The sequence below is a fragment of the Physeter macrocephalus genome, chromosome 16 (genome assembly GCF_002837175.3).
Source record: "Physeter macrocephalus isolate SW-GA chromosome 16, ASM283717v5, whole genome shotgun sequence".
In the NCBI taxonomy this organism is placed as follows: Eukaryota; Metazoa; Chordata; class Mammalia; order Artiodactyla; family Physeteridae; genus Physeter; species Physeter macrocephalus.
The window spans coordinates 63,377,228-63,392,130 of NC_041229.1; the positions used below are offsets into that span (position 1 = coordinate 63,377,228).

At 41.9% G+C, this 14,903-nt stretch overlaps 1 protein-coding gene across 1 annotated transcript in view; it reads right to left on the reverse strand.

Moving 5' to 3' along the window:
* Nucleotides 1-14,903, reverse strand: part of TRIM66 (tripartite motif containing 66) — a 151,819-nt gene that overhangs the window by 134,964 nt on the left and 1,952 nt on the right. Inside the window, exon 2 of the mRNA XM_055091389.1 lies at nucleotides 14,252-14,390. The gene's annotated coding sequence lies outside the window, so the exon portion shown is untranslated. The remainder of the gene's footprint in view (nucleotides 1-14,251; nucleotides 14,391-14,903) is intronic.

The following is a 14,903-nucleotide window of genomic DNA, read 5'->3' on the forward strand; positions in this document are numbered from 1 at the left end:
GCTAAAGCCCAGAGTACAGGCAAATTTCAAGAGCACGGAGGGGAAGTGACAGGGAATGAACTTGGAAAGACTGGCAGTAGAGTAAGTGCCTGAAGAGCCCTGGATGCTAAGCCAAGAGGCTTGACATTTATCCTAAAAGCAAAGGCCACCCAAAAAGGTTCTGGCTTTATGACTATCTTGATGGACTGGAGATTGCGGGGGCGGGGGCGGTGGCCAGAGTTGAGTAGTTGTAACAGAGCCTCTATGACCTGCAAAGCCCAAAATACTTTCTATCTAGTCCTTTACAGAAAAGGTTTGCTGACCCCCGAACCAAAGCAACAGCTATTTTGTTTAGTTTCTCCCTTTGAGGTTCCATTCTGGTAATGGGGATCCTGCTTATTCCCAAGTCAACTCCCATCCCTGTGTGCTCTACTTCTGCTAACTGGGTCACATCTGAGCTAGAACTTCAGTTTGGGGTAGGATGTAACAAACAAGGGAAGGACATTTCAGAAGGGGGGAACACCATAAACAGAGGATTACAGATGACAAAATATGAGACCCCTCAGGGAATGAGTGATAAAGCTAGCTCATGCAGAGGAATGACAGATGAGGCTCTAAAATTAGCATGGGGTCAGACTGGGAAGAGCCTTAAAGGCCAAGCTAAGCTTCTGTTCTGAACTGCAAGCAATTAGGAGACCTTTGGGTAGCTAGAAATTCAGGCCCAGGATAGGAGAGAGAGATCAGAGTTGAAGCTAGAGGATTTGGGAGCATAATCCACAAAGGCAATAGGTGAAGTAAGGTCAGGCAGGGAGATCCAGGGACTGTGGGGCAGGGCCAGGTAGCAGATCTAAGCCAAGAGTCAGAATCTGGGCATAAGAGCCAGGTGACAGATTGAAGCTGGAGATGGATGATCCACAGCCTTCAGAGTCTATGCTCCTAGGAACCACCTAACTGTGAAATAAGCTTTCTGTGTCAAGAAAGTACCCATAGTGGAATGCAGAAGGTATGGGTAGGATGACCCTGGATTCATCTCTTCTGATAGAGTGGCACCTTTATCTCTTTTCACTTCCTATCTCAAGAGTCAATCCAAGGGCTGATGCATTGACATACTCCATGCAAAGCCACTGTCTCCATTTCCAACTGGGCCCGGACAGAGGACCAGTGGGGGAATCAAGGGCAGCACCCTACTCTAGGTCTGTGGTTCCTACTGTCCCTGAAGCCAAGACAAGCCCCAGATTGGCAGGCAAGGGAGCTGGATTTTTTTTCTGGCTCTCTGTAAGTGACCAATTACGTGACATTCAGCAGAATTCTAGAACTTTCTGGAATCCTGATGTCCCACTTATTCAATGAGGGGTTAGAGATATACTCTAAGGGCCTTTCCTGCTCTCCAGCTGTCATAGCAGTTAACCAATGACTGGTCCCTCTTGAATGAGAGTTCCCGCAGACAAGAGGCCCCTCCAAGACCCTGTCCATCAATCACATCTACCTTGAACTCCCTCCCTAGCTATAGCTTTCCAAGTAGTGCCAGCAGCAGCAAGCACATCCCCCAAAACACTGCCTGCCTCCTTCCCATCACCAGGGGAATTGCTCTCCCAGTAACGGTTCTGAGGTACCAGTGCTACTTCCAGGGCCCTAGAGAGCCAATTAAGGTGGGAAAACTGTTCATGAACTAAAAAACCATCCTGCTGACAGGGCTCTGGAGCTCCAGCTTCTGCACCTGAGGCACACCCAGCCCAGCCCAGCTCAGCAAACTGCCCTCCACCTGGGAAACTTGGGTCACTGCCCACAACAGATCCCACAATAGTTGCACACACTGTTCATCACCTGGAGTGAGCAAATAGCAGTCACCTCGCCTGCCAAGCTCCTGGTGCTGAGATCTCATCCCCTCTGCCTCCCACTCTCACCCCAGGCCATTAGAGCCCCTCCAGCTGAGCTGCTCATTAAGATAAGTATCATTCCCCTCTCTGACTCTGAGGTTGTAGCATCTTGCATCAGGTCCCTCTCTTTGGATCTTTCCAAAGCCCCAAGGCCTGCCCACTGAGGAACACAGATTGCTCCCCCTTTCAGCATTTGTAGTTTTCAAAGGATATGCTGTTATCCATCACTAGCTTCAGGAAGCAGGAGGCTATGGTGGTTACTTGGTGTTCTTAGAGTTCTTCAAGTCCAGTCCCAGAGAATACCCAGGATCACCCAGTCAGTTAGTGCTAGAGTCCAGACCGAGCTCCAGGGCCCATGACTTCCAGACCAGGGCTCTGCCCATATGTAGGCTGCATCATCCACACTGAGACTGGGAAAATTAAGATACTAAACAAAGAGATTCTAGAATCTGGACCTCAGAATCAAGGTCTCCCATCTAGGATACGTCTTTTAGTAGATTTGAAGAGAAAGCATAATGTTCCTTTTATTCACATGGGGAAGGAAATATTCAAGTAATGGCCTTCCTCCCCTAAAACAACACATAAAACCATAGGAGCCCTGAGAATTTTGAAGACAGGTCCAGCACATAGTAAACAGTTTCAGGCATCCCAGCTTCCTTCAGAGCTTGCTACACTTATTTAAAGTATCACCTGGGGACTCAATGGCCAACTTTCCACGTAGAATTTGACCTGGGACCATTTTCAAATAGGCTAAAAGCAAACAGTCTCAAATAGATATTCTCATTGGCTGAGTAGATCCGTTTCCAATATCCAGCCTTTCTCGAGCCTTCCACTCCAGTCATCCCACAGCACAGCTAAGACATTGTGTGCTCAGCATGCTACTGCCTTTGCTTTGGTCCCCATCATCAGCTTTCAAAGACCTGGTCTTGCTGGTCCCCTCAGAGCCTAAGACCTGATGCAGACCTACTTCCTAGTGTGATGGAGTTGCTGGGGAGAATCTCAGTTAGGCTGTGGCTGCATTAATGGAAGATCTGCACCTGATGGCTTGGGCTGAAGGGTTGGTCGTCTCCTCAAAGATTCTCCATGGAGTCTCCCCATCAGTTCAGTGATTCCAGGTGAGTGTGGAATCTCCTCCTGAGCAAAGTGCTACAGCGCAAATCACAAGCTTTAAAGATGGGTGAACTTGAGTTTGACTTGACCTGACTTTACACTTACTAGTTGTTAGACCTTAGACCTTACATAATCACAATTCCCAGGTTTTTTTATCTGTAAAATGGGGATAGTACCTACCTTATAGGGTTGTTGTCAAGTGTAGAAAAGATAATACAGGCATAAGCACTCGGTACAGCATCTGCCAACCAGAAGGTGCTTGATAAATGTGTTTTGCACCTCACAACTTGAGGACTAGAAAGGGGCAGTGTCATAAGTGAAAAAAGTTTTCCTTCCAGGCAAAAGCCATGGGAGATCTTTGTGGATCCACTGATTAAATCATTTGTTCAATAAATATTCACTTAGGCCCTCGTCCTGTGTCAGGTTCTATGCTGGGCTGTGGCACTGTAGAGATGAAAGGCACAGCCCAGTTGAATGAGATGCCCACCTCCCTCCCTCCCCCAGTGCTGAGCCCCACTGCAAACATGCAGGCCTGGGGAGGCTCCACTGAGGGATCAGAGTTGAAAACCAGCTGGACAGACACTGAGTCCAGGCACAGCCCCTCTTCCATTCAACTCAGCAACTTCTCAGTTCTGCCCAGCAACCAGCAGGAATAGATTTATGGAAATGGACTCATCCTCATGCAATGTGGCCACAACTGGCGGGAAGCGCTGATGCTAAGGACCTATTTAATTCTTCAGCCTCTATCCATCTCCCCTGCCAACCCTCTACCTATTCCCATATTTAACTTTTGAAAGCCCCGGATTGGCAGAAATAGGATAAGCCTTTTAGCAAGTCTGTACTCCTACTCTGCTGGATAAAGTGGCAGTGCTAAAAGCTCTTCCAAAGAACCAAATTCCCAAAGCATGGCTTCTCAAAGTACAACAGGAATCTAAGTTCAGGTATTGGGTATCTCACTGGACTTGCCAGAGATAGGTGACATCTCTGCTTTTCATCAGTCAGCTCATTTGAGTGCCATTCTTTTAGTCCTTCAGAAAACATTCAGTGAGCAACTGATATCCACCAGTCCTTGTGCATGGAGAATCTCCCAGATTGCTCCTTTGCTCCTTTGCCTAAACTTTAAACAGTCTTCTCTTCACATTCTTACCACACTGTATTATTATCATCTGTTTAGTTATCTGCCCTTCAATAGAATATGAGTTCCTTGAAGGCAAGGGCCCTGTCTTTTCATCTCTGCACCCTAAATGCCACAGGGCCTGGTATATAAAAGTCAATAACTACCTGTGAAGGAGACAGACATAGAAACCAACAAATATCACACAGCATAGACTCCTAAAACCTCCAAGTAGCAGAGGAAGTTTATTCCTCTCTGATCCACAAATGCAAACATGGAAGGTAACAACAGCCTGGCCAGACCGCAGGACATACTAAATAATGTAAGATGCCACATATTCAAGAAATTGCCTCTCTGGTTCCAAGTCAAGCATGTTTGCATCTAACAGATTTTTTTCCACTTCAGTTTCACAAGTTCTAAATAATGATATTTGTTCACATTTCTTGGTCTCTTACTATATCCTAGGCACAGTACAGAATGTTTTATGTGTATGTTCTCATTTAATCTTCATAACAATCCTATAAGTTAATTACTACTATCATCATCCCCATTTTACAGTGAGGAAAACTTACCAAGCTATACAACTACTGTATTAAGTGGCAGGTAGATTAGGACTCACACTCAGATGCCCAGATATACTGACACCAAAGCTTATGTTTTCATTCTCCCTTGCACTTAGAATAACTTGGCAATAAACACTATGATTCTAATAATTGTCACTAGTACGAATTAAGCTTTCTGACGTTAGAGTCAAACATATCCTTGAAACATGCATAATTAGTTCATGTTAAAAATCTTTTCTGGGCTTCCCTGGTGGCGCAGTGGTTGAGAGTCTGCCTGCCGATGCAGGGGACACGGGTTCATGCCCCGGTCCAGGAAGATCCCACATGCCGTGGAGCGGCTGGGCCTGTGAGCCATGGCCGCTGAGCCTGCGCGTCCAGAGCCTGTGCCCCGCAACGGGAGAGGCCACAACAGTGAGAGGCCCGCGTACCGCCAAAAAAAAAAAAATAATCTTTTTTTTAAGGCATTTTGTTGTGTTTTTTAAAATGTATTTTATTTGTTTATTTATTTCTTTAGGCTGCACCAGGTCTTAGCTGCGGCATGCATGCGGGATCCAGTTCCCGGACCAGGGATCAAACCCGGGCCCCCTGCATTGAGAGCACCGAGTCTTACCCACTGGACCACAGGGAAGTCCCTAGTTCATGTTAAAAATCTTAAGTGAGATCAAAGACCTAAACATAAGAGTCAAAACTATAAAACTCTTAGAAGAAAACATAGGGGAAAAGCTTTATGACAATGGATTTGGCAATAATTTCCTGGATATGACACCAAAAGCACAGGCTTTTGGAAAAAATAGGTACGTTGGACTTCTTTAAGATTTAAAACTTTCACTATGTTAACAGGACACTATCAACAAAACAAAAGGCAAACCATGGAATGGGAGAAAATATTTGCAAATCATTTATCTGATAAGGGTCTAGTATTGAGAATACATAAAGAACTCACCACCAACAACAAAAACCTGATTAAAAAATGGGAAAAACTTGAAACTAACAATACTGTAAATCAACTATACTCCAATAGAAAAATAAAAATTTTTAAAAAGGCAAAACTGAAACTCTATATCATTAAACAACTCCTCATTCCCTCCTTCCCCCACCCCCTTGGCAACCACTGTTCTACTTTCTATCTCTATAAATCTGGCTACTCTAGGTACCTCATGTAAGTAGAATCATAGAGTATTCATCTTTTTATGACTGGCTTATTTCATTTAACACACTGTTCTCAAAGGTCATTCATGTTGTAGCATGTGTCAGAATTTCCTTCCTTATTAAGGCTGAATAATATTCCATTATATGTGTATACCACAATTGTTAATCCATTCATCTCTCCATGGACTCTTAGGTTCCTTCCACCTTTTGGCTATTGCAAATAAGGCTGCCATGAACACAGGCATAAAAATATCTCTTCTAGTCCCTGCTTTTAATTACTTTGGGTATTTATCCAGAAGTGGAATTGCTGGTAATTCTATATTTAAATTTTTTGAGGAATCACTTTACTGTTCTCCATGGAGTCTGCACCATTTTATATTCCCACCAACAGTGCACAGGATTCCAATTTCTCCACATCCTCACAAACACTTATTTTCTGTTCTTTTTTTTTTTAATACTAGCCATCCTAACAGATGTGAGGTGGTATCTCATTATGGTTTTGATTTGTATTTCCCTAAATATTAGTGATAGTAAACATTTTTTCATGTGCTTGCTGGGCGTTTGGATTTCTTGCTTGGAGAAATGTCTATTCCAAGTTCTTTGCCCAGTTTTTAACTGGGTTGGTTGGTTGTTTGTTTTTATTCTTGAGTTGTAAGAGTTCTTTACATATTCTGGATAATAACCCAACAGTGCTGGAACTTTTAAGACATATTTAAGATTCACCTTATTTATACGTTTAACTTACTGTATTTCCAAGAGTTCTTTAAGTAATTTAGAATGCTTATTTGCTGGACAATTGAATTATTTTTAAAAATTTAGTTTATAAAAGCAAATATTAACTGTAAATATGTTTAAATATTAATGAAAGGCCCTTTAAAAGTGATTGTTAAATTTGCGATATTTATAAATAGAACAAGATTTGTAAGTTAAAATTAAAAGCTTAAGGAAGAACTAAGTCTAAGTAGTAAGTTTAAAAATCATGTATTAATTTTAAAAATCAAAGTATACAATACCTTTTCTGTACTCTGAACTGTCAACAGAGACTCAGAGAGCTTAGGTAGCTTGCCCAAGGGTTTAGAGGCCTCGAAATTCAGATCTAAAGACAACTACAATGCTATAATGCCTCAAAGATAGCCTAGACTTGCGCTACAAATCACTTTGAAAATACTGCAGACAACAAAACAAACAATGATGATGTTTCTAAATGCTGTCAACTTATTTGGCTTTTTCATCCCATGAGTTCATTCAGCAGACACTCACTGCATCTCTGTTACATGCCCTGTGCTAGAATACTGAAACGAAGGGACTTGGCTCTTGTCTCCAAGGACTTCACAGTTCTCAATGAGACTGTTTCCTAGGAAACCTGACTTTCAGAAGAAAGACAGACGCTCCTCCCTGCTGGAGGAGGGAGCAGCTTAGATGGTGAATGGTTCATTAGTCAGTGCGAGTCTGTTCGAAATCTGTTCCTGACTGACCCTAGGAGCCCAGCCATTCTCCCCCTGCCTTGGAAGTTCAGTGGGTCAGGACATGTCCTCTCCCTCTGGGGAGTCAGCCAAACCTTGAATCAAAATCTTCCCAGGTTTCTTAGCCTGCCACCAATTTAAGGAAATCCCAAACATGGAAAATCCCAGCTTACAAAACATATATTAAGCATCAAGAGGATGTGCTTTGTCTCACAGATTCCCCAAAGCGTTGCTTTCAGCAACTCTTTGCTGAAAGCAAAGAGCTCCCTTGGGCTCTTACATTCTGATTCTTTCTACACCTGAAATTCAGTACCTATGAAATGGGAAGAGACCTGTTATATAGAAGGAAGTGAACCTGTGGTGTTTTTGTACTTACCATCTGGGACAGTCCCATGAACCCCAGCAACCTGCCCTAGCTCCTGGATCAAGCCCTGGAAGCAGTCCTTACAGAGCAAATGCTGACAGGGTAGAAGCCAGGCACCTATATCTTGCAGGTCCTGTTGGCATAATGAGCAGATCAGTACCGCCTCTATCTGTCCACTTCTGTGTTTCTGGTCAACTAGTGGTCGCCCCATAAAGCTCACACCTATATCCATGCCCATTCATGTGCCCAGAACCGGGGCTTTTCCATTAACATCCTCAAGCGTGAAGCAGTATGTAGAGCGAGCAAGCTCCACTCCCTGTAAGTGAAGCACAAAGTAGAGTGATTTGCTTCTTTGGGGAGACAGATATTCCTGGACAGGCCAGAAAGGACTCAGAGACCAAGGCCTCAGAAGTCCAGGCTATGTCCCTCTCCAGAACTGGAGGCTCATGCCCTACAACAGGGCACAGACTCAACCTCTCACTTGGGCCCAAAAGACAGTCCAGAATCTCTGCTGTGGAAAACAAAGCCTGCAGGGGTCTGCTAGGTTGTGTGTTTATTACAGGGTTTGCTTGCCTTCAAGTGTCCCAGATTTACCTGTGCCTCTCTTTATTAGTGGACAAGCTTGATCCAAGAGTTCATTTTGGAAAAGAGAAGGAAATTTATTAAATGCCAAGTTTATGCCAGGTGCTTTATATACTTGATCTCCATCCTCACAATTACCCTTGGAGATAGGGATTATGATATTTTAAAAAATTAAATAAAACCATCAGAGACAGGATGAGGAAACTGAGGTTCAGAGAGGTTGGGTAATTGCACAAAGACAGACAGTAAACAGCAGAGTTCAAATTCAAATTCAAATCCAGGTCAGTCTGATTTCAGACTCCATACTCTTAACTGAAATGTTTCTCAAGCTGAGGTCCACACACATGTCCTCAGGAGCTCTCTCCACCAACATTTTTAAATTAGTGTTTCATTCTGATGAGTTTTTTAAAGTATAAATATTCTGGATCATCTATATATTCATTATGATGAGATTTTAGAGGCAGTGTTAAGAGTTAGGATCTAGTTCTTACCAAGCAGTATTACTTTGTCTCAGGCTAATGAGAAGAGAAAGGAGCAGACAATATGTAAATGATGCCCTCCTGCCCCATGAAGCTAAAATGAGATTATGGCATACAATGATGAATGTTTCACAGTACTTGGAATAGACAAAGGTGGTGGGGAAAGTGGGGCACCATCATTGTGGCACAAGTTTGCTAAACCTAGCCACAACAGGGTGCACCACACTTAAGCTGTAGTGACAGTTTCATCTAGCAACACATCATCTGCAAATGAAATTAACATTGTTAATTTGATTGTTTTGGTTTTTTTTATAATTTATAAACTGTATTAGGTTTTGTAATTGTATAAGAGCAGAAAGAGTGCGCCTAGTTTTATATTTATACTTATTTAAGAAAAAAAACAAAGATCATTTAATTCAAATCCGGAGCTCTGTAATTATGCAAATTTGAGAGAACTTTCACTTCAATACACAGTCTTTCAGAGCCAAGCCCATTAAGGACAAAGGACGACGGGGTTGGGGGAGACCAGGCTTCTTGCAGGCCCAGCAAGATGCCACTAAATAGGGGCTTCCCTGGTGGCGCAGTTGTTGAGAATCTGCCTGCTAATGCAGGGGACACGGGTTTGAGCCCTGGTCTGGGAGGATCCCGCATGCCACAGAGCAACTAGGCCCGTGTGCCACAACTACTGAGCCTGCGCGTCTGGAGCCTGTGCTCCGCGACAGTGAGAGGCCCGCGCACCACGATGAAGAGTGGCCCCTGCTCGCTGCAGCTAGAGAAAGCCCTCGCACGGAAACGAAGACCCAATGCAGCCAAAAATGTAAATAAATAAATATTTTTTTTAAAAAAAGATGCCACTAAATAAAGTAATGGTGGGGGGGCGGGCTTTCCCCTCTAATTCATTCTGAGGCTCTAAGGGCAGTTATTTCCCAGACAGCAGCCATAGTAGGTGAGGTGAGGGCAATCTCTCTTAGAAGGTTTAAATGTGCCTGAGCTTATTTCATTAGACTTTGAGAATATCAGACCTTTTAGTCTTAGAACTGCTTTACATATTTTAATTATTGAGCACCCCAAAGAGATTTTGTTTATGTGGTTATATCTACTGCCATTTACCATATTATAAATTAAAACTGAGATAATTTAAAAATATTAATTGATTAAAAAACAATAAACCTATTACAAGTCAACATGAATAACATACTTTTCAGGAAAAATTAACGACTTTCAAATAATAAATTTAGTGAGAAGAGTGCCATTGTTTTTCCCTTTTTGCAAATTTCATTAATGTCTGGCTTAACAGAAGACTTAATAGAAGCTGGCTTTCCATACCTGCTTCTGCAGTCAATCTGTTACATGTTGTTTTGTTTACAGTATAGGAAGAAAATCCAGCCTCACACAGCTATACAGTTGGAAAAGATAGGAGTATTTTAGTAGCCTTATCATATAATTGTGGATATTCTTTGATACTACTGCAAAATTTAACAAGCAATAGTTTCTTAAAGGTTAGTTGTAATGTGGAATCTGAAACTACATCAATGAACTTTTCTTACTCTGTTATATTAACATCCACTGGTCTGTCTTACACTTTGAACTGCTCTTTTATCCAGGCATAATTTTTATAACACCAAGCATTGGTGATTTGGAAAATATTGGTTCAATTATTTACAGAGATGCTCCAAATACTGACATGTTTCATTATAGAAAAAAATCACACTCTTTAATATCACCTCTAATTGCATCAGAAAATTCTGTAACTATTATGAAGTTGTCAAACTCATGGAGGCAGCTATAACTTTACCCGAATTCTAATTTTTTCTTGCAAACTCAAATTTTATCATTGGCAACAAATACTGTCAGTTTTCTTCCTTGAAGTGACAGGCTCACTTCATTCTTTGAGAAAATATCTGCCAAATTCCCAAGCCTGAATAATCACAGTTTGTCTGTCAGTTGTTCTTTCAAATAAAACTATTGTTCTACAATAATAATAATAATAATAAGGCTAGTGCAGCGTGCAACTCAAATAGTAGCACAAGTGCAGTTCCTCACTTTGATAAGTAGCAGAGGTGCTTTTTGCATACTTCTAATTTCTTCACATAGAATATAAAAAGACTTGTATTCAAGAATTGAAATTAAATAAAAATGGACATTCTTCGGTGAAACTGGCTCTTTTCTTTTCTTTTCTTTTCTTTACAAGCAAATGCCTGGCAGTGAAGAACACACTGACTCGTCTTTGGCTTTGGCTTTGGCACCATCAGTGCAAATGTAAACCCAGTGAAAAGGGCAAATAACATCTTAGTATTACTATGAAAATTGTTTTGACCTTGTGGAACCCCTGAAAGGGTCTCAGGGACCCCTGATGGGCCTTTAGACCACACTTTGAGAACTGCTGCACTAGACTCTGAAAAACAATTCTGGGCATTTAGGGGGTGGCTAGCTTTCCAAACCAGTGGGCACTACCCAGGGTAAGAATATAAAGAAATAAGTATTTCATTTCTGTCTTAGAAGAGCAATTGAATTAACTCTATGAGGGTAAAGGTTAAATTAAAGGCACAGCAATGGGTCTCTGATTTGAGGAGAAGGGGGGAAGGTCAAATGATCTCTTTTTCATCCCCTTACTCCTTTTCACCATAACTTAGCTCTTCCCTCTCCTTCCTATCTCCCCTGACCTGAGAAAGTGAAGGGGATAGTTTGGCAGAATGTACTTAAGCCAGAAGTAGCCAATTCAAATGCCTCCAGGGACCAGCCATATAAAGAGTGTGGGTTCAGTGTTGCCAAGTCTTAGTTTTTTCAAAACACCAGAAATCCGGATTTTTATTTAAATTTTTAAACGTTGGCAACCAATTAAATTTTTACAAACATAAGAAAACAGTGTGAGTCAAACAAAATATACCAGCAATCAGCTCTGCTTTAAGTCATGAAGAGACCTGAACTAAATGAAACATCAAGTGAAAGACTGGAAGGACGGACAGGAAACCTCACCTATGTTACCTTGCTTACAAACCACCTCCTTTAATATCCCACACCCAGATGTGAGAGAAGGGAGATATTAACTGGGTTTCTGTAACCTTGCCAAGGAATAACAGAGCAGGTCATTGCATGCCACATCGGGAGTTAGAATTTCAAAGATTGTTTGCATGGGTAGTACAGAACAAATTATTATCAAAATAGTACACACTTCAGGGGAAAAAATGGGAGGGAGAAACACCAAGTAATGAGAGAGCACCTACTCTAAAGCTAGACTGTGTTGAATGTGATATTATTTATTTGTTTGTTTACTTGTTCACTGTCTGTTTTAGACACAGTCCTAGGGCAGGACTTTGTCTTTCTTGTTCACCATGTTACCTTCACCTCTTTGCCTGGCACCTATATATAGTGCCTGAACATAGCACGCACTCAATAAATATTTCTAAAATGAACAAATGAATCTCAGTATTTTTTCACTATACAGACAAGAAAGCTAAGACTCAAAGAAAATATGCTACTTGTTCAAAATCATTCAGCTAGTGAAAACAGAGGTAGGAAATGAACCAAAATTTTTGTGTTCTTTCCATGAATTTTTTTGTGTTCTTTCCATGAATTTTATCATCTAAAATTAAATTAAAACTGAGGAGCAGTTGAATTTGTTGTGCTATTGGATGAACTGCCCTCAAAGATCCTGGCATTCCTCCTTTCACGTTCTGCTATTCTGAGTTTAATGGCAGCGGGGTTTTCCATCCTAGCTTCCAACAAAGCTGTTAGGAAAGCATTTGCCACGTAGTATAATGAGACTTCGGAAATCTATCCAGCACAGAAAGGAAGGATTCTTAGTCCTCGAGTTACATTTATTTTTACTTTGTAATGAAGAAAACCTTGTGTGGTCCTATGAGTTTTCCCCTAAATGCCATATTGCCGTATATCAAAAACTACTGATAAAAGCAAAAACAAAACAAAACAAACAAACAAAAACCCTGAATCTGGTGTAGTTTAAATTGGAAACTATACATGCTGCTGGTGCATAAATTGGTACAGGTACAATCCATTTGGGAAAAAAAAAAAAATATATATATATATATATATAATACATATAGCAACATTAAATGAATCATAAAAATGTTTATACCCTATAATACAGCAATCTCACTCCTGAGAATTTATCCTAGACAAGTTATTCAACAGAAGAAGAAAAAAGCCACATATACACAAATGTTCACTGCATCATTTTCTCCAATAGCAAAGAACACAATGAGAACAAGAAAACAAAATACATGAGAAAATGGCTTAGTAAATTATAGTACGTGCTGAAGATAAATTACTCTTCAGCTGTTAAAAATAATAATCATGGATACTGGGTAGTGATACAGAAAAAATGTAATAGTATTAAACAAAAAGCAGAATACAAAAGGATTTGCATACTATGATCATCAGCTTTGCAGATAGCTATGTCTAGATGTAAATAAAAACTGAAAGGTAATATTCAGACATGAAAACAGCATTGTAAGGTATTATAATTTGAGATGTTTACACTTACTTTTTTTCAAAATTTTCTTTCATGTTTTACTGTCTTTTCCATTACATATAAGTTTTAAAATTCTTTCTGAAGTAAATTTGGATTTCTGAGTTTTTCTCAAATTCTCACTTAGAAAAGACATCCTGACTCTTCCCATCTTAAATTAACAATCTTCTACTTGAAAAAGGAAAGCAACATAATATTTCCAAATGTCCAAGTCTAAAGGTGGAGAGCAAGAAAACAAGGCTGGATGCACCCATGCTGCTGATGCTGTCTGAAGGACAGCTGATGAAACCAGGCACCCAGAGAGGAGAGGAAGGGAGAGGGACCACCAGGGCCCTCTTCAGGGTGGCAGTATGTTTACAAGGCCACCTGGAGAGAGGGCTGAGGGAGCAAAAAGGCCAGCACTGCATATACCTGCCTCACCAGGCTGCTGCCTGGCATCCTCTCCCTTCTGCTCATTTCACAGGCATTTTCTGAGGCCCTGACCCTCTGGGGGAGCCCAGATGTCTGAGATGTCAGACATCTCTTCAGAAAAGATGCCACAGAGAAAGAGGCCTCTTACGGGTCACGGCCACCGTCACACCCCGTGTGCCTGGCGAGGAGGGACAGATCACCTAGTGCCTCATGTCTGGTTGCTACTTAACTTTGTACGTACAGAATTCAGCTTTGTTTGCTCTCTCAGAGCTGGCTGACCCACACTGACAAACCCCACAGGAGCCTTATGTTAAAGCTACATGATTTCCTTGGGAAGAAGAGAGAGCTGGCTAGAAAACCAAAACCAGACAACTGTCCAGGGCACTCCCCCTACCCTGGAGATCAAACCACCAATGAGGAGAATGTTAGGTGAGCACAGAACCCAACACAGAGTGCTAGTCCACTCAGGGAGGCCTTCCCTTCAGAAGGATGGCCTGAAGGATAGGATGTAGTCCCTCTGTAACCAAGGAACCTGACAAAACTATCCAGAATCAGTGACCCATCAACCAGACTCTACCTCCATGCCCTGGGCAGTCTTGGTCCTTACTTCAGTCCCTATTTGCTAGACACCTGAAGGTAACCTTTCATTCCCCAAACTCTGCCCAGCTTACCTCCATTCACAGACCATCTTCACAAGGGTAGTTTCTAGGTAGCTCAGCGCATCACTTGTGCACTTACTGGCCAGTTTTGACGTCAAATAGAGGACGATCTCTTCCTAGGCCTTGCCCCCAACTCTCAAGGCCTCTCTTTCTGCTGGTAACAGACAGTATGTGATTAAGGACTGAAGGAGTGATGAAGCCCATAATGCTGTGAGGTCAGAGAGGGAGGAGTTGCTAAGGTAAAAGCAGGAGATTTGGAGAAAAAAGACTAAAGGCTAGGCCCAGGCTCTATATCTTAGCAGCTCTATAGCCTCTGGCAAGCCAGTCAACCTTCTGTGCCTCAACTCTCTCATTCATAAAACGGGGCTAGTAGAGTTGACCTCTCAGGCAGACACATTTTGTAAACTGCAAGGTGTATTTGGTTATTCTCACTGTGGGCTGGAGTGTTCTGGGAAGAAGCAGAATGTAAGGTAGGGCTTAAAGGTTGAGGAAGCTTCAGGACATCTGGTCAGAAAGAAGATGAGTACTCCAGGCATGAGAAATGGCACTAGCACAGGAAAAAAGGCAGAAGGGATGTACCAAGTTTGGCTGCAGTAGAAAGCTTGTGCAGGGAAGAAGCCGAGGTTAGTTTGGAAAGGCAAGTGGACTGTACTCTGTTGGTAAT